Consider the following 21,003-nt stretch of genomic DNA (forward strand, 5'->3'; position numbering starts at 1 on the left):
AATGTATTCCTTCAGCTTATGTTATTTTAGTCTTTAAAAGGCAATGTTTTTGTTTCAGGTGCTCAGCTAAATCTGGGGATACAAATATGCTTCCTACAAAGCTGAGAAAATACACAGAACCATTCTTTTGTCATCTCCAGGTGAAAGCCAAAGGCTGCTCCTTGTTATGCAGTCTTCTGGTGGGTATGTCTGTGGCATTCCGTGGCATACCTTGCAATTTTGGCAGATTTGGTTCAAGGAGATTTTTTTGTATTAACTTCATTCAATTCCAAACCCAGACATTAGGGTTTTTTGATAGCAGGAGAATTCCTGACTTTAATTCTGTTTTTGAGAATTGTTGATTCTCAAACACTACAGACTCTTCAAAGAGTCCTGAGAACTTTGTGTTTCTCAGGATTAAATTTTAGAAAGTTGTCTACTATGATGATTTTTGTCCCCTGGATATTAAGGCTACTCTATTCTGCCTATCTGTGGAACATTATAAACTGCTTTCATATGACTTATGTTTCCCACTGAGTTGCAGATGCTTTGGATTTAAGAACAGCCCTGTAGAGATGAAGCTTTCATAAGAATTTTTATTTCTATTAAAGCTTACAAAGTTAATATTTTTAGCAAGTCTTTTCAACTTCTGTTACAGAAGGTATGCTTTCCTAAGCAGATGAGGCATGTTACCTCTCTGTGGGAATCCTTCTCTGTCATAGCCAAAAACCTGGCAGTTTAAAGATCTTCTATTTGGACTTTATTACTTTCGGCAGAACCTTTCAGTGCAGAAACCCAGATGTTTTAATGCATACAAAAAAATCGACGCTCTGTCGCATACACCTCGCCAAATCAATTATTCGGTAAAATGTTTGTGGTGAAGCAGCAGTTAATGGAAGAGTGGCAGATGTCAGACACAGAAGTGTCCATTTCACTGTGGTGCTCCATGGTCTGTTGTGACAGCTAAATGAAGCAGCTCAACAGCTGTCAGCATGTTAATGTTTTGGATCAAATAAACACGCTTGGAAGAACTTTCCTCTGATTTTTAAGACTTAATGACTTTGCACGCAGCCGAGCTTCTTTGCAGATGAAGTTTGAAGTGTTTTGTAAGTGAGGCCAGATGCAATGAGGAATAACATTGGACTGCAGGCTAGACTAGTGTGTTTTGATTTCACTGGAGCTATGTAACTCAACCACAGTGGGGCTTAGAAATTCCTACTCAGTCTAAACATCAGAATTAAATCAAGGTTGCAGTGAGGTAGATAGTTTTCTTCCTTTGCTTGACTAACTATGGAGAAACCATAGAGAAATAAGCATGAGACAAACTTGTAACTTTTGAAGAGTGGAGACAAATCAATCAAAAAAGCTGGACATTTATAAACATCAGCCCAATACAACATCTGTCCATTTCAGTCAAATACAATGCCGAAGGCTCAAGGATGAATGTATGATCATTTAAATATATTTGTTTGGGGGTTTTGTAGTTGGTCAGTGATTGCTTTATAACACAGTCAGCTGATTCTCCATAAAAACTTCTGTTGTGCCTGAGGGTTTTCTTGATTGCCTTTCTGACCTCAATTGTTTTGGAGTTGCAGTGCCTGATAGAGGTATAATGTATGGACAGATTCTGCTACATGTAGCTGGCCCGTTCTTTTTCATTTCAAGATTTGTTTTCAAGTAGCTTATCCATTTCATAGAATCTGAGAGGGCATCTGTTATTGTTATAAAAAAATATAGCTGGTGGGATTCTCTTGGCCATGATACTTTTCATGGTTGTCTGTCAGACTAAGTAGGGACATATCTTTCAGCACCAAGGCTGCTGAAGAACAATGATGATAATTTATCTCATTGATTTATTCTCTATATCTTGAGTTCTGCTGCTTTTTTTCTCCAAATGTCTGCTTCTGACTGTGGTTGGCTTGTATAGCAAAACAAGAAACACAGAAAACCAAAGTTCTAGATTATTCATCCAGGCTTGAAGGAATGAGAGTGTCTTAAAAATTAGAAAGCATCATTTGTGATGGCATCTGAGGTAACCCCAAGGGTGCTACATCTTTGACTGTCTCCATGGATGGAGCAACCATCACTTATGTCCTGACACTCCCTGCCATTCCCAGTATCTAACTTTTAAAGAGTGCAAGCATGAGCAATCATTGAATTATTATCTTTCTCCTCTGTCATTTCTCCAGCAAATGAGAGTGGAAGTTTAGTGAACTCACTTGAGGACTGTACCAGGGCTATGGAAGATGAGAGAAGGGGTTTGCCTGGGAGCTCTACCAAAAAAATAACTTTTTCTCCCTTAACCCTGGAAGCTTTCTTACATAGCTTTAATAAAGAAAAGTGAAATCAGCAACAGTTAGATACTAAGTCATTCTTCAATATTTCATTTTTAAATGCCTATGTATGTATGACAGGCAATTATTAATGATCATTGTAATGATAAATATTAAAAACATTTGAATGAAGTAAATGAAAGTAAAATATAATGCTGTTGAAAAATGAGGGTTGCTGCAACTTAAGCATAGAAATTTCCAGACTTTTGTTGCTTGGGTTTTTCATTTGGTCACTGTTTTAGGAATCCTGGGGTTTAAATTCTGTGGCAGTCACCGCACATGAGAGATCAGAAGGGGGGTCTTAATAGCCATTGCTTCAGAGCCCCATGGCAACAGGTCTGTCAGACTCTTTTTATTACGTCTTCCGCAGGGGAAAGGTCTTTGCATTTCTTTATATTCACTTCTTTTCTTTCTGGAATTATTGCAGTACTCTCATTAGGCCACCATGCCTTGCTTGGTGGGCTTCCAGTATACCTTTCTCTTCTCTTCTGTTTCTCAGTGTCGTGGTTGGGGGGGAGGTGAAATTTTCCAGGGGGATGTGGGCAGTCCAATTAGTGATCAGCTTTTTTGCTAACACCTAGATTGGTCACTCGGAGGTTTAGACACGCCTCTGAGGACACAAAGAGTTAAAAGCAAGAGTCTGGGGAGCTCGGCCTCTTTCTGGATCCTGGTTCCAGCAGAGGGACGTGTCAGGCCTCCTTCCCCTGCCCGGGCCACGAGGCTGGGTGGGGGAGGGGAAACACGTGGTCGGCTCAGGTAAGCCGGAGCCCCCGGGGGGGGAGAAGAGAGCGGACAGGACTGGAACTGAGCTGCCCCGTCCAGGATGGAGGGGTAGAAAACTGTAGAAGTGCCTTCTGTGTGTGCTCACCCCCCTCCGCCCCCCTAAACTCCGGGAGAAGTTGCCCAGCCATGTGGGGGTTTGCAGAGCCTGGGAGTGCCTGAGCCCGCACCCTGCCGAGAAGAAACTGTTAACCCTTGCTTGGCAGAAAGAAACTTTTCTTAGACATTGATTCTCATGACTGGTGGTTTTCGGAGAGAGGGAAGCGGCCTGGGACCGAGATGATAAAGCATGATTAGAAGGAACTCGATAGAAGAATGAGAGGAGTAGCCTTGGAGCTAGACTTTTCTTGCATAATGTCAGCCATGGACTGAACTTGAGTCTCTTTTGAACATAAACTGCATTTTTTGGGTAGATGCAGCTGCCCCTTGCTTTTGCTACAGTGACTGCCACTTGAAGAGTGGAGCGAGCAGAGAAAAGAGGGGGAGGGTGAAGTGGTGCCCTCTGCCCTCAGGGCAGACCTGCTCCTGGAACCCCGGCCCCTGGGTGAAAAGGGGAGAGCTCGGCACGCAGCATCCTTAAAAAGCCCTGTATGTAGTTGTGGCCTATGAGACAGCGGTGAGAGCGCTAGACATAAGAAAAAGAGAGAGTCACCCTGGCAGACTTCTCCGGGCGGTGCTATGGGTGACATAGAAACACATAAGGGGTAGACCCGTGTTTTCTGAAGAACAGTCTGTGGTGCGAGAGAGACTCCTCTCTCCCTTGCTGAATTGAAGATTAGTTTGTTTTTGAGTGGTGATTGTTTAATCTAAAACCCAAGAGTTGGTCTTTGAAGAGTGATGGGTGGGGAGGTAGAAACTGGGAGAAGAAATGTTCTAAGAAGTTTTTATTTCTGTCTCTGTGTGTGTTTAAGAGTATTTCTGTCCCTGTTCTTATGTAATTAATAAAGTTTTGGTAGATTTTTTTGTTTTCAAGATTTAAGCCTGCTCTGCTCTGTTCCTGATCACATCCCACAGGAGTTGTTAGAAAAAAAACATATATTCATAGGTGCACTAACATCTAGCCAGTGCTAACCCCTGACACTCAGGCCAGAGATGCCCCTTCCAGTTCTCACAAATCTTTCTTCTTTGATCTGACCAGGTGTGGTCTGTGGATTCTATTACATTATTACATTGTTTTGGTGTGGAGTTTGATTTGTGGATTTTATTACATTTTCCTAGCAATCTTGGACAATCACAGCCATAAGTGTATTGTAAAATATGTAGAGAACTAAAACATGAGAAAATCAGATCCTTTATTCATGGTTATGACTGTCAAATTGGGAATTGGTTTTTAGTTGGTTTTGATCTTGGAAGTAGCTCTAATCACAGTAATTTTTTACTAGCTCCTCTTCCATGCTCGCCCTCAAATTCTGATATAAGAGCCTTAGCACACCAAAATTATAATTTCCATTTCTGAAACCTCTAAAAATTTACAGCTGCTTTTTTCAACTCAAATAGGAAGTTTTCCCCTAGAAAATATTTTGTTATCTTTACTTTTCACCCATATGACAAATGAATGAGTTTTAATCACTGTTTTTGTAGGGATTGAGTCTCTTTCAGGTTTTGATTTCTATGTTCAAATTGTGTAAATAAAATAAGTGCAATCTCCATGTCAATGGAAAGCAAGGAGAGTTATAAAGCAAGAGTCTACATGTGTAGCTTTGCAACAATAGAATAAAAAAGTGGAATAATGAACTGTATTTGTGTCTAATTACATAAATAATGCATTTCTGTAATTGTCTACTAGGGGTGTGCTAATGAATAAATTACTTTTAATTGTAGGTTGCTTGATTGTTTCAGAAATATAATTGATTGTAATCAAGAATCAATTAAATGCTAGTAGTAATTGTATTTATCAAATTTAATATATTATTATAGTTTAGAAACATTTTCAGAAAAGGATTTATTAAAGGACTATATTGATGTTATGTGTTCATACCATTGGGCTGATGGGGTGGTGCTTGCTATAACAGTGCACAACAAAAAAGAAACATGTATTTTCCTCTCATCTTTGTTTCTGATCCCATCTGATCTGTGAGGATAAACAAAGGTTTAGACTTGCTCAGTATTCATGGATCTTAGCTTGCTGTGTGAAGTGGGCTTTAACAGAAACCAAGTGCCCCGTGTGAGAGCCCTTGAGGGGCTGTGCTCTGCAGTCCTGGCCGCGAGAGCAGTCTCAGCACGGCAGGGTGGTGGTGCACAGGGAGCCCAGACCTGCCTGCCTTCTCCAGGCGCCCTCGCCGGCAGCCAGCCCTAGATACACTTTCTCTTTCGGAATGTTTTTGTGTAGTGGAAGTGTTAGCTTTACTTCTAAGTAGTTTGTTATTCTTTTTGTAAATAAAACTTTATCTAGTGGTTTCAGTTTGAAGGATCTTTCTGTACATGATATGCACAGAAAAGGCATTAGGTCTGCCTTCCCATGGCTCTGCTGGCTTTACAAATATGAAAGGCAAACAATTAAATGAAGTCAATGTGACTCTAAATGGATAGTGACCTGATCAGGTAAATGAAGAGGGCTCAGTTTTAAAATAGATTTCATTTTGCTGTCATATGCAGATGCTTTCTTAGTGCTGAACCATTTCTGGCCTTTGTAGAAGGGGCCAATTTTGAGGCACATTACACTGTGGATGGGAAAGTGGATTGTCCATTAACTGCATAAAGTACAGAGCATATGTGCAATTCATGTTTCCATGGGTTTACAGGTCTGCATCAACAAACTTGACCAGATTGTGTGCCATGAGAAAACTGAAATCTGCACTAAGGAGCAGGTAAAGCACAGAGCTCCCTTCAAAGGGAAACTGTCTAAAGACCTGTGATCTACTAGTGCAGTTCCAAGAGAAGCAGCATTCCTTTGACAAGTGTGCAAAACACAAAGATAGTAAATATAGAGAGTGCCATCTACTGACCTGTAAGAGAGAATATATATATATATATATATATATATATATATATATATGCAGCATTGTCCAGATGAGTCAATAAAGTTGTTGATGTTGTGCTCCAAATGCCTTCCTGACTGTAGATTCTGGAGCTTAGTTTGGGCTCAACTTTCCCTTTAGCATCATAAAGGGATCAGTCAAGCTGCCTGATGTAATCTTGGTGTTTCTAAAAACTTGTCCTTGTAACCAAAACCCCAAAACTGATTGAGGAAAATTGCAATGGGGAGGAAGTTTGTTTTGTTTTAACTGTTGTTTTTAAATCAGTTTGGGAAGTATCTAAACTGGGTATTTTCTGAAGTTTTTAGACCTGGTGTCACTGGAGATGTGATGAAATCTGTATCTTGTCCTTGGATCTCCTGCTGAATGAGCTGTGGAGTGGCTGCACAAGAGAAGCTGGGTCACCTCCCCCTGGTTTTTTTTCCTCAGAAAATTGAATGTTGAGTTTTCATTTTACTACAGAAAAGTGCTCTATCAGGTAATACCTGACTATCACTATAAATAGCTCCATAGCTCAACAAAGAGAAATTATCAGAATTCCTTGCTTTCTTGCATGTGTGGCCTTTTATTTCAGTAGTGAGTTTTTGAATTTGAGGATGAAGAGAATATTTGACCTTTTTGGCTTTTTCTTTTTTTGTTCTAGCACTGTTTTCTGAACATAAAGTGGGGGGAGGGAGGGGAATGGAAGGTGTGGAAAAGAGTACAGAAAAGGGAATTTTGGTCTTCCCCTTCACCCCAAGAAATGAGCCTACTGCTTAGAAAAGGTTAAAAAGACAGAAGCTTAAAAGGACAAATGTTAGGAATTATTCATCTGTGAATGAAGAACAAAAAATCCCTTATATTTCACTGTATGAATCTGCAGTGTTTCATATCTGAAATGCTGGACTCAACTTTGGTCTCTGCTTCAACAGACATGTTACATAAACTAGAGCAGGGTAATAGAGATGATCAGGAGTTATGGAGATGCTACTTGTGCTCAAAAGGGTGCAACAAAAAAACGTGCAAGGGAGGAAATGTTTACTCTCCACTACTCACACTTGAAGATTTGAGAGGCAACTAAATTTAGAAAAATGTTACTGTACGCAGATGAAATTGTGAAATTTGGTCATATATTATGGTGTGACAGGCAAAATAATGGAATTAATGAAGAATTCATGAAGAGTACTTTAGCTGTTAAAAGTTGCCAGGGTTGCAACCTTTGGTTTAGAAACCCTTCTAACTTAGGGCAATCAACACTGCCTGGCCAGGAAGGATCACTTTATTCTCATCCCATTTTCTATATTCTCTTCTAATAATGGCCTAGTGAACATAGCAGGAAATAGATTATGAAACCAGGTAGATTTTTATTCTAACCCAAAGCAGCAGGAGCCAGAAGACTTTGCCTCCTACCCTGCAGTCATGCCCTGTTTTCTGACTGCTCTGTCGTGGCCTGAAGAGATGAATACCTTTTGCACAAGTACCACTGGGTGTCTTTTGAGATGACTGGTAGGCTCTGCTCAGGGTATCCTTCAAGGAGGGAGGGAGGTGTGCCCAGAACCAGGTTCCCAGCTCTACTGGGACAATCTTTCAAACTCCAAAAGCACACACTGGTTCTATCCCTTAATTACAAACCTTAAAGACAAAATTCTTCAGTTCAGCTGTAGATATATCTTGAGGTTCCTTGTCAAGAGGATTTCTTCTGGCTTTTCAAACTCAAGTGAACTATTTTGATTATAAGATAATGTAACATAAATAATCAAGTGAATATGTTTGTATGTAAATACACCACATCGTTACTGTCAGCGTTTTAAAGAGGAAAATAATACAAAAATGGCAAATTTCTGCAATTGGAATGCCTCTAGGTGTCTCTGGTTTCTTCCCAGGTACATGCCTGCTTTTCAGACATGGTATACCAGTTCCCACATTTCCATAAAACCTTTGATTGTCAAAGCAATTTTCCTTGTTTATAATTTTAACTACATGCCGCATGTTGAATGTCACCCTTGGTCCATATCAAGAAGAAAAATTCAAAGGATTTAGTAACTCTTTCTTTCTGTCTTCTTTCTTGACTTTGTTAAGTAATTCTTTACCACTGAGGTAAACACAGTGCCCTGACTAAGGAACAATATGTGTAATCTTCAAATACACAAAAAAACCCCAACAAAATGTCAAAAACAGAGAAAGGTGTTCGTATACAGTGGGTTAGCAAACCTAGCAATCATGCCAGCTTCCCAAACCTTGTGAGTTATGTTCTGTAATCTCTTTGCTTCCTGTAATATAAAAATTCTTGTCACTCACATTGTTAATAGGGTTTCTTCTCTGGTCTTAACACTCACATTTAATTTCTGGGTTTGTTCTTTCAAATTTTTATACTGCTGGCATTCAAGCTAGTGTGAGTATGTCTGTAGAGGATGCTTTCACTGGAGGAGGCTGGCTGGAAGGGCATTAATGTCCTGATGCTGGTGAATCTTGTGAGCCTGTACCTGACGATGGAATTGTTGCACTTTATATCCTTCTGGGTTATTTAATTTTTAATTCACAGTGCATGTTTAGTGTGAAAAACTATTATTTAGCAAAATTAATTTTCTTAATGAAATAATTTACATGAGAGTGGTAGATGGATTAAAATCCTCACTCCTTGCAGTGCTACAGAGCTAAACCACTTGTCCAGGAGGTCACACTTTGGCAAATACAGAGTTCATGCATTTCTTTCAGTGATAATACTGTCAACTCCAATTTACAACAGCCTGGTTTAATGCAGAGCTTACCAATAATTTGTAGTGATCAGAAGATCAATGAGATTTAGTGTTCTTGTTCTGAATGAACAAGTAAGGGTTGAGTGGCCGCATGGGAATTCCTTTCTTGTCTTTGGCTGCGACAGCTCAGAGTCCTCAAAGTTGAAACTGTAATTATTAATGTAATGTTAATTTTAAGATGTAAAAATATGAACACTTGATGGTTTTTTTACAGTCAGAAATTTGTGAAAGTTAAATCAGGGTGCTGTATCAGTGATTGAATTTTATCCCCTTGGTTTTTAGCCGTACTAATATGAGCAAACCCTGGCTAATGGCCTCTGTTAGCAGCAGCGTGCTCTCACACAGCAGTGTGGTTGTGTAGCAATATTTCTTATGGGCTTTCTTTCCCCCATGGGGTGACCTCTTTCCTGTCCCATTGAGGTAAATTCTCTTCTTGACCTGATCTGGTGGAGCTGGGAGACTGAACGGCAGCTTTAAAATCACTAGTCTTCACATGAAAATCGTCTAGAAAATATTACACCTTAAAAAAAATGAAATAAATGCTGTCCCTGCACCGAAAAACTCAGCTATGGCTGTGGCATCTTCAGTCATAGAGGCATTTCATGCAATCTGTTGAATTAAAGGGATTTTTCCCTCACTCCTCATATCTAATTTTTAAGTATACAACACTGAACTTGTTGGAAAAAAAACCCTTAAAGCAGTAAGGCAATAAGAATAAATTGCTGAGAGCTCCAGTGAGAAATGTGTCATGTGAAATCATGGAGGAAAGAGCCAGCAGCTGTTACTGTGTTCCTAAGGGGAGAAATAACCCCTTCACAGTGAAACACAAGGATAAGACAGAGGAAAACATATTTTAGCTTTCCTAAGCTGTAGCTTTACTTGATGTAAAGCCAGTTCTGATTCAGAGGGGGTAAAAGAAGGGTATTGGTTTTCTGGCAAGAAATGCAAATTACTTGTCATACTTGTTGCTAATTGTAGTCCTGCAGATTGGTCAGTGTACATAATTTTTTTTTCCACTCAATTACAAGATCAATTTGGATTTTGGCATATTTGCAAATAATTATGCTTATTTTTGATGCACATCATATACATGTATGTTAATGTTTGTACTTTTAAAAGAAATCATACATCAACTCCAATTTTTAGTCTAGGAGTGATACAAGGACATTCTTATCCCAAAGTTTTTGTGCTCGAGACTAGTTAAGAAAGCCAAAACAAATTCACAGTTTAAAATAGCATATTTCTAAGATTTAGGGGTTTGTCAAGAGTTGACAAGTTATTTTTGCCCCACATGAATGACACTAGGTGCAGAATAGTTGCAGTAAATTTGGGAGGTTATTGCTCAGAATCCAGTATCTCCTAAACTCTAATCAGTTCAGGCTCTGGATATGTGGATTTTATTAATATTCCTGAACTGAGTCATATAGACATGAGTTATTTGAGATGGCATTGCAATTTTCCCTAGCTACCCAATAATTGCTCTGGAAATACTGTTCAAATTCTGTTCTTGCTGCTGGAGGAAGATGGGATGTAAACCCACCTTGCTTACTTTGCATTTATTTAAATTTATCACTTGGGGAGGTTTTTATTCAGAATCATGTCCTCAAATTGCTAAAAGCTCATCTCTGGAGGAATTTTTATCATTGTTTCATCTGCAAAGGAACAGGGAGTGTAAAGGATTCTTCTGCTTCCAGGATAGCAAGGGGCCTGAGTGGAGTAGGATTGTCTCAGACACTGCAACCAGAGTTCACAGCTTACCTATCAAGGGCTCTCTGCATTCAGTATTTCAGAGTCTTTTCCTGTCTTTGCCATTTGTTGTGCTGACTGTTTTCAAGTGCCTAACTGTTGCCCATAGCCTGTAATTGCAAGGTCAATCTAAGGTGAAGCTGTGCCTTGTTTAGGAGAAGACATGAACAGTCTGTTTGGGCCATATGTTGTTGCCTTGTCCTTTTCTTGAGGCCTTTGGGTAGCTCAGAATGTTATGTACAAGGATTAGGAGCACCAAAGTCTCTCAGAGTTTACACTGGGGCCAGCTTAGCTCCAGTATGCTCTGTGGGGTCCCTGCTTGAGTATTAGATGGGTAGAGAAAGAAAATTGTTCTGGTCTGATACTTGATTTTGAGAGTTAGGTACTACATATTCCCTGGCTGCCCTTGCTATCTTCTGCATTTTTATTGCAGAGAACAAAGTCCACCTATCTATTTTCCCCATTTTTTTCCAAAAACATAGTATTTCCCACATCCATGGGCATGGCTGCTCTGTATCAGCCAGCAGCCAGTGTCTGGAGGACATTTTTTTCAAATAATTTTGTTGGATTTTTTTTTAAAAAAACTGAGACTTGACTACAAAATAAGGAAAGAGTGAAACAGTGTAAGGATTCTTCTTTGACAAGCAACTTGGTTGCAGCCTTTCATTGATGCTCACTGTAGGTGTTTTCTTAGCTATTAATTTGGTAAGAAGCACATAAGGACCAAGATCTATTATTTCCTTGCTGAAAAAAAGCACAGGCTACAGCTTTGTTTTAAAACAGATTATGGTTGCTAAGTAACAGTCCCCTGAATTGAGTGTCTTCCTGAAAACTAATCCCAAAGTCTCAAAAAGTGAGAAATGAAAGGCGTGATAAATCTTAGTCTGTCCATGTGATTAGCAGACATTCTGAGTTAAACCTTGGTCCCACTGTTGTTGGTGGAGAAAGCTTCTGCTGACTCAAAACCACGAGTATTTCTGCACTGATTCTTGTCCAGAGTAGAGAAATCTGTAGTATAACACTCTTATTTGATGAATTTTGTTCTTGTTCATGAACTAATTACTAGATTTTTCCACATTGCCTCCACCTTCTCTCACCTGAAGTATTGGAGTATTTTTTGAGGCAAATAAAAAAACACTTAAACACAGGAATGAAACTGGATATTGTCTTTAATTGAAAAAGGAAGAATGTTTCAGATGTAGCTGATGATGGCTGCTTGCATCAGTGCATTTTTTTTTCCCCAGTGGATTATTTTAGTTCTGTGGGCGTGGCACAGCTCTGCTTTGTCTCGCAATGCTCACAAGAAGACAGAAAAGCAGGTGTAGGTTTTAGGTTGAGGACTAGAATGACATCCTTCTCCTTCACAGCCGGTGCTTAATAGTGTAAGTCACAACACCTCTTGATCAAGTCAATAAATGTCCTGCAGTGCAGAGACACCCCAGGTAATGTCTGAGATAGTACCAGGGATGGACGTGGGCTCTGCACCTGAGCACTGAGCTCTGGCAGAGGTTTATTGGCTGAAGACAAGTGCTGCACTGATGCTTTTGGACCAGGGTTAGTCCACCTGGGTGTTGCTGTGCAAAGTAAATAAATGAGCATGGTCAGGCACTTGCTTAGATGTTTAAGCCTTATCCACTCATACTGTTGATGTGCCTTACAGTAATTGTATTTGTAAACTTGGTCATGCTGTATGCTTTCTGTCTATTTCTTACTCATTTGAAGATTTCAAACTGCTGACAGCTTACAGAAGTTGCTAAATACTATTGCAGTTAATAATACTAAGTTAAGGGATCTTATAAACTGACCTAGAATGTGAATTTCTCATTAAAATATGTAGAAAGCCACTTTTTCAAGTCTCTCACCATAAATTTCTCTATTTTCCAAATATTTTTGTAAGAGTAGTACTGGTGCCAGCATGCACAGGATGATTATTTTATGTCTTTGTAATTAACTAGACAATACACTAAAGTGAAATTTCAAGTATATTGTTTCCCAGTCACTTGTTCCTTCAGGTGTCTGGGCCCAGTGCACTGCAGGGGTTACTTTTGCCTTTGACATTGAGCATCCCTGTCCATGACAGGGGGTTTGGAACTGTAGGGTCTTTAACGTCCCTTCCAAACCAAAGCAGTTATATCATTCTGTGACTGAGCTTTTGTGTCAGGCCTCCACACATTGTTCATCCTGTCCTTGCTGTGACATGCTTGGTGGTGGTGGGCTCTTGAGCACTCACCTTGAAATGCTCTGAATTTGTCCCAGTCTGAGCAGTGCCTCCCTGAAGCACGTGTTGTTTAACAAGGAGTCTGCAGAGCTGTGTTCTCAGCTGAACATCTCCTGGCTCTTCTGTGGCTAACAAAAACACAGGAATGCGTTACCAAAGTTTTAGGAGAAAAATGCCCATTTACCTCCTCCTTCCTGAAAAAAAAAAAAAAAAAAAAAAAAAAAAAAAAAAAAAAAAAAGATATCCAGAACATCACCAGATCCAGGGAAAATAGAAAGCTCAGGAGACCGCATTGTAGAACAGGGACTATTAAGTTGTTATTCTTCTGCCTTCAGATTTAAGTCAGTGAGGGTCATTTTGTCCTTGTTTATCTAAATGTAATCTCCTTGCAAGCAGCTTGATTTTTAAAACAAGAAAAACCCCCACCCTGTAAACCCAGATCCTTTCTGTCTTCTCCTCAGTAAAAAGAGTGAACTGAGAAAATTCTGCCCATTAACTGTAATCTGTGTTGTTTCTTCACAGAGGAATTTTGTGTGCGTGTCTTGGGATCTATTTAGAGCATTTTCATGAATTGTGTCCACTTAAGCAAGTGATTCAGATTGTTTGTAGCAGTAAGCAGCTCCCTCATTACTTACCACTCCATGAATCTCTGTCAACTAATGTATTTAACTGCCAAAGATTTTCTATTTTCATTAATCAAAAATGTCCTCAAACCATTGATTAAAAATATTGATGAGACTTGGACTAAGAAAGATCTCTGAAGAACCTCAGTGTTTAGTTGTCCAATTCATTGATGTTTTGCCAGTCACTTCATTTTCAGATGTGCTGGTAGTTTTTGAGATCCTCAGTATGTGTTAGATGTTGCTACTTGTGTGTATACTCTAGTTTTTAAAACAGTAAGATTTTAAAATCAAGGTTTCATGTAGTACCGAGCAATTTGATTTTTTTAATCTAAGTGTTTTATCAACGAAAATGTTACTACTAAACTCATATCTGTCAGAAAAGTTTAGTGGTTCAACTAGGAAGTCCTAGTTACCATGGAACTTGTTGGCTGAAATAGTTTTATCTTTTAACATATTTTTGTTGTTGTTGATAGTTTCTATTCTTGAATTGTCTTTTTAGAAATCTTAGGAGCTATATCAGCACAACAGAAGCATGAAACTCCCTCTATTACAATAGACTTTTCGGTACTTCTCAACTCAAACCCCCCTCTCAGTCCCCTGGTGACATTTTAGCTCACCCACAGCTAGCCTTACAGATTTAGCAAATTCCTTGTTCTTGAGGAAAAAGGGACAGTTGTGACATAGCTTTCCTGATATCCACCTCCAACACCCTCAGGTCTTCCAGGATCAGGGGAACACAGGTTAATAAAATGTCAGAGGCTACCAAAGCAAGCTGCTGCCAGAGGAAGTCCTCTTTATTACCTTTTTCAATACTGGAATGAGGAAAACTGTCCTGCCTGTGAAACATCCTGCCTGTTCAGCTGCTCTGGAGCCTTCTCTTCCCGAGCAGGCTTTCATGACCCTGTGGTAGGTCAGTGTATTTGGAGCTGGACAGTAGCTCGGTTCTGTCCTCTGGCTGCTTTTTCCTCTGTTTAGATGACCCATTCTGCATACTGATGTACCTTAGGTCCATCTGAGAAGATAAACCATCAGTCAGACAGCTTGCAAATTGACCTTGCAACTTGGTACATTAGTGAAATACATTACTTTAGTATTTCAGTCTTTGGTATGTGACAATTGCAATGATGTCTACATTGTCACCAAAATATGAACATTAGAACACCTTGACCAATTTTAAAAATTATTGAAGTAATAAATACCTTCATTATATTTTTTCAAACTCGTTTCTCACAAATGAATGATTTGTCTTTAGAAGTAAAACTGCATTGCACTTATTTCTGCATGGATTCAACAATTACCCTGAGAAGGTGTAATTTTATAAGATTGACAAGAACAGAAAAAGTTTACAAGAATGAAATAGTCCATCAGATACAAATTATGCTGTGTTCTGTTACCTTAGACTTGGAATCCAAATATCTGGTGAATTTAAAGCAAAATGTTAAGTAATTTCAGTTGGGCTTTTCCTATTATTTTCTCAGATTTTTCCTTTCCTTTCTTTTCTACTGTCACTTACCTTTAAACATTCACTTCTTATGTCTTGATCAAAGCTGGAAAGATCACTGTTTTCCTTTGAAAAGAACTAGTGCAACATGAATCTCTCCTTTCTTTTCATGGTGTGCTTATTTGTGATCTACTGTAATAATTTACAAAGATACTTATGAGAACCTGTACTCATGAGAATAAAACTGGCTAAACAGAAATCCCTGATAATGTGAGAAATAACTTTCTTTTACTTAATTTAACTGCAGTGTTGAAATTAAACATTAGTACAAAGAGATTTGTATTTTAGAGATCACGTTGTTGTGCTATAGTGGTAATTATAAAACATTTTCATAGGTCATCAAACTTATGAGGAAAAGAATTGATCAGGTTAGGGAATCTATACAGAAAACTAAGGCTATTTAAAGTATTCTTGATAGACCTCTGAAAATAACAAGTGCCTTATTAAGAAGAAGTTCTGTTGCTAGGAGACCGTAACCACAGTGTCAGAATAACATGTTTTTATTTCATATAAGAAATGCTGGTTAAAACACCTAGATAGATAATGAGCAAGGATAGATAGGTGATGTAAAAGACTGGCTGAAATACTTTTGTGTGTGTGAGATATGAAGCAAATAAAAACTGCAGGTCTCTACTCTCTGCCTTAGAGCAGTGTCCTCAAGAGCAGACTAGTGACCAAGACCTGTTTGAGGCTTTCATATTGTATCAAAAATTACCAGGACATCTGGGACAAATTATGCTTGATTGCCATAAGTGGCTGACAGAATGGCTCCTGCACTTACAAATAAGGGAATGTGGGTGAACAGCATGAAAATGCTTTCAGATGTTTACTTGCATTCCATGATTGTGTCCCTCCATCTACTTTGGACATTCTTTTGTGAAGACTTTGCTGGCAGAATTTTTCATAGAAACAGTAAATGCTAAATACATGTAAGTAAGTGTTTGTGGAAATAGTTTTGGGGAGAGGGAGAGTTTTTTTCAAATGTACAATTATCCTACTATGTTTAACCATTCAGATAATAGGAAAAAAAAAGTAAGTGAATTTTGAACTTGCTCAGAATCGGACTATCTGATTTGTGATTTAAATGAAAACATAAAATTTTTAAGCTACTCCTGGTTGTTTTGCAGAGAAGGGATAAAAACAAAATACAAAGCTTAATGAATCTGAAAAATTTATTCCCCTACAAAGTCAGCCATTCAACTTGAGATATATTTTCAACCTGTTCCTCAGAGTATATAGGAGCAGCCAGAGAGGGGGGCATGTTTTGCACATAATCACATCATCTTGAGACAAATTCTAGTTTGACTGGATTCTTACCTGACAGCTATACTGAATATGTCCTGCACATTTTTCTCTGCACATTCTAGCAGCAAAAATTGAGGAAAATACTTGTTCAGTGGATCCTTTGGAAACATTTCTTATGATTTCCATAGGCGTCAGTTAATTTCTCAAAATGTATTCTTGCTATGATGATATTGCACTGTATAATAACACTATATTTTAAAAATCCAGCTTTTGACCTAATTTAAATAAATCTCTAGAGCTGTTTATAGGCCCAGCAATAGCAGAAAACCACACCAAATAAGAAAAATACCCTAAATTTTTATACACGTTCCTAGGTAAGCTCTTGTCTATTTTGAAGTCCATAAGTTTTCCCAATCCTTCATAAAATTCATGTACGTATATAATTCATACTGGAACAAGGAAATAGTTATGAATTGTAAATTCAGATGTTTTCTTAGGTCTGAAATTATGCCATGATACTATTGCCTTGGCTGTTCCCATTAAGGCTTATCTCATGTACAGTTATATTTTCAGTCCTCTTTTCAAAGAATACATAGCTGTTTTCTATCTGAGTCTGACATTCTGACCCTCCTTCGTCGTGTGTTTTCTTCTCATTTCAGATACCACAATGTTAATCTCCATATTTTCTTCAATGCCCCAATTGCTACAGTGTGAGGAATGTCTCAGGCTTTCTATTTGCAGACTGTTTTCGTGGTGACAGCTTCTGCTCAGACCTTCTAGACACGGCTCTGTGTTCCTGAGGCCATCAGTTCAGGTTCTGTCCTCCTTCAGATCCTTCCAAAACCAGATGGGAAGATTTGTTCTTTCCATTGTTTCAGAGAGCCTTAAATAGGAGTGAGTGTAGTTATGATCCTTCACAGGCGCTCTTGAGGCTGGATTGGGGGTGGTTAGGGGTGTTTAAAAACAGCCATCCATTCCTAGCTGTTCCAGGACAAGAATGGCACAGGGAGATTTATGTTTTCTCTAACATGTGTATGGGGTTTCCAATCAGTACTAAGACTATATTGTTCTGAATGAGCAGTTGAACTTAGTGAATAATTTAAGTCAGGTTTGGGAAATAAATCTGGTGCATCAAACAGTATGTTTCTATTTCATTAAGGTTTTAAAAGAATCTGTGTGTTGACTTTGCCTTTCACCAAAAATGTAGGTACATAATGCAGGAAACAAGAATGGATTGAGACCAGAAGACACTACATCCAAGTGGAATAGATAAACAATGAAAACATAGTTTGAAAAGCCATCATTAACTAAAAAGGCTGATGTATAGATGTTTTGCAAAATAGTTTTTATTACAATTAACAATTTTATTAAATTTTGGTATTTGCTATTGATTCATCTAGATTTATGATTACAAAAAATACAATGACCCAAATATCTTGTGCTTTGATTCTTTTTCCTGCTAAGATCAAGTTCACTTTGTATCACAGTGCCTGTTTTTCTCATGGTACCACTGCCAAATGACATTACAATCTTAGCCATGTTCTTTTAATGTAATTTTGCATTTTAAATTTCAAAGGAAAAGTCATAGTTAAGGTTGCTTTTACAGTTTTAACTTGGCTTTTGTGGGTATGTCCATCCTGATAAGAGTGTTTAATTACACAGGAGTGGCCATTTTTTACCCAGTCTGTGGGTACCTCCAGTCCTGTATGCATGGGGAATAGCTACTGGAAACCTTTCCTGCTACATGTTCTTAGGTCTCACTTATTGCTGGCTAGCCAAGTCTTGTTATGGAGACAAAATTATTAATTCCATTGGGTCTCTCCAGTGGTGTTTATCACTATTGTTTCATGTGTCTCTCAAAAAAGAATCAATGTCTTCTCACAAGAGAGGTCGGTACTCTTATCTTTCTATAAAGAGAAATAGAGATAAATTATTGTCATGGAAGTTTGTTAATTTTGAGCATCCAATTTGAATTGTCTACAACTTAGTTTTTGGGTCAATTACAATACTACTAAATCCACCAACTTCTGTGCAGTTCTTCCTTTGGACAGCTTCTCCTCCTTGGCTGGAGTCAGCAAGGGGGACACAGAGAAATAAAGTCTCTGCTCTGTGACCTCTGGAGATGTCGGATAATGGCCCAGAATTTCAATTACTGAGGAAATGTAAACCCAGTATGGACTTTTGTTATTCTGAACCTTGAATTCTCTCCTGCAAGCATAAAGTGTACACCTTGTGAAGGTGACAGATACCACCTTTCCAATGGGAGAAATAATTACTTTTCTTCTATCCAGTACACTATAGGTTACAATTCCCACCTAGGCTGAGACATGAGTTTCCATTTTTGTTCATTCTGAGGTTTTTGAATCAGTGATATATCAGCAGATTCTGTTGGCGATGGAACATTTTACTAAGTCCCATTAAAATGGTTACAATTTTATGGATAAGTGTGTTCTTTTGGTTTGGGGGTTTTTTAATGGGGTTTTGATGGGTTGGGGTTAAACTAATTTGAGAGTGAGAGAGGATGCCATGGGGTCTTTCTCTTAAAAATCAGAACATTCATATGGTGACATTAATATTTCACTGTAATGTGGCCCTGTATATCGGAAGTTTGTTAACTGGAGCAAAATATCTGACCAATGCTGTTGACTGTGTCTCCCTGTGCTCTGTCTTCTCCAACACCATAGAAGAATTCAGTTTCAAGTCCAAATACAGACAGAAAAAGCAGCATGAATCAGAAATAAAACAGTGAAACTTCAGACGGTTTTACTAAAGCCCCAAATATGTGAAAACATAATTTTATGATGCGACTTTTTGGTGATCATTTGGTTCTCTCCTGTTTTAATTTGTTTAAATTGATGAAACAAAACTGAGAAATAAAGGGGAGAAAGTTTATGAGTGTTTGTTTTCCTTATAATGAAATTCCTTAAATATCTCCAATAATGACCATAGTATTTTTGGTATTGCATTTCTCTGTGTACAGGTAATTGGCTCACACTTATTCTTTCCCCTTTACACAGGAATTTTAGCATAAGTTCACCATAACTCTGAACAAGTTTATAAATAAGGAAATGGTTTTGTTTGAAATAGAATTTTGGACTAAGAGGTCCTTGAGTCTCATTTTTAAGTTTTGGGGTTTTTTTTAAATTTAGCCAAATTACGAATTTATAATTTAAATTAATTATGAAAATGAAAGAGCATGCAGCATTAGCAAGAGCTTAACCAGAGGCAAGGAATAAAGAAAATGTGTACTGGTGTTCCTGAGTTAGGGTGTTTTTTTTTTTTTAATTTCCATTGATCTTATAGATGGGAACCTTTTGAAGCTCAGTCAGGACAAAAGCAAAGACCTGTATGTAACTGGAAAGGAAGAACTCCTGCACAGGGTGGGGAACAACTCTGGTCAAGAGACCTGAGGGTCTTGATGGACCATGAGCTAAACAAACTTGAATAAAAGCAGAGTTGCAAGATTAGAAGTTTAGCACACTTGTGTATCTGGCAGCATTTAGGACTTAGACTTATGCAGGGAAGGAAACAAATGGATGGAAAAAAAGTATGAAGTGTTGACCATTTTTTAAAAACACATTCTATGAGCTTTGAGTAAAGTCTTATGCATCTTTGGGCTGAATTGTCAAAAGAACAGATTTCCACAGGATAATCAGTAAGTTTGATCACATTTTCCATGTATCATATCTGCAAGCCTGCCTGTAACGGGAAAAATTAACAAAAAACCCAGTTTTCATACTGCTAAAATGTCCGAATCCGAAGAATATCAGCAAAAAATTCTGTAGATTGAGGGTTAATTTTTAGGATTTTGTGTAGTTTAATCCAGTATCTGGCTGTCATGTCCCAATGAAACAGTAGCTGAGTACCTAATTCTCTAGCCTTAATCATATTGGCTTTATCCTTTAAAGGATACTTCAGAAGACATACCCAGTGAACAAAAGCAGTGTTTGCAATACAAGGTTTACTGGGCATAATGTGATGCTGACAACTAGGCTGACAGTTTCTGTACTCAGGCTGGTTTGTGTCCTACCAGACTGGTACATATAGAATGGTTGTTTCTAGCAGTCAGTATCTGCAGTTCTGTGCCTGCAACCACCATATTGAACAAGGAATAAGCTGTGATTATATGTGATGTGGGAGGTCTTGAAATAAGCTCTTTTTACAGTGATTGGCAGTAGAGCCTGAATGGCTTGGGCATAGAGAGCTGAGAAGTGTATTTCTGAATTGGTTTTACCTTTATTTCAGAGAAACCAGAACGGTGGTAATTTCATAATTTCTTAAAAGTGTTATCAAGATCTAGAGATGAATCCTGTTATGTGATTGGAAGAGAATCCAACAGAGTGCTTTGCATCAGTAAACTTCAGAGGGCTCTATTAATTCATCATGCTCGGCAGGCAGAAAAGCAAATTGAAGGAAGTGCATGCATGGTGCTCTTAGCACAGTTTTGGATTCAGCTGAACTTTACTCTTCAGTTCACTGGCTCGTGTGACATTAAGAAGACAAGAGAGGTCAGTCAAATGGCAGCTTCAAAAAGTTCTTAAATTCCAAGGATGGTTCTTGACTTTGGCCAGGCTGGTGAAACCTTAGCCAACTGTCACAGTATGCCACTCTACTTTAGATGTAAATTGTGCTCTTTTGATTTTCAAATAACTTGCAGTGATAGAGCAAAATTCCCAAGTTCCAATCACAGTAAAACAAAATAGATTTTGTGATTTTGTTACTTAAAGTTTTTAACAGGTTCTAAACCAAGGAGACTTTGTTCTGTGTAAAGCAGTTTATGGTGCTATTAATGATTTGACCTCTCCCTTGATGTGATTAGAAGTGGCAATATAATTAATACTTCTTCCTGACACTAAGCCCAGCAGGTC

The 21,003-nt window shown here is 38.4% G+C and overlaps 1 long non-coding RNA gene across 1 annotated transcript; it reads left to right on the forward strand.

Annotated features, from left to right (window-relative positions):
- Positions 1–5,066: 5,066 nt before the first annotated feature.
- Positions 5,067–19,007, forward strand: LOC134546431 (uncharacterized). Its single transcript, XR_010079169.1, has 3 exons — positions 5,067–5,899; positions 6,369–6,545; positions 16,795–19,007. It is a non-coding gene; the product is annotated as an uncharacterized LOC134546431 (long non-coding RNA).
- The last annotated feature ends 1,996 nt before the right edge of the window (positions 19,008–21,003 follow it).

Source organism: Prinia subflava, chromosome 2, assembly GCF_021018805.1.
Source record: "Prinia subflava isolate CZ2003 ecotype Zambia chromosome 2, Cam_Psub_1.2, whole genome shotgun sequence".
Lineage (NCBI taxonomy): Eukaryota > Metazoa > Chordata > Aves > Passeriformes > Cisticolidae > Prinia > Prinia subflava.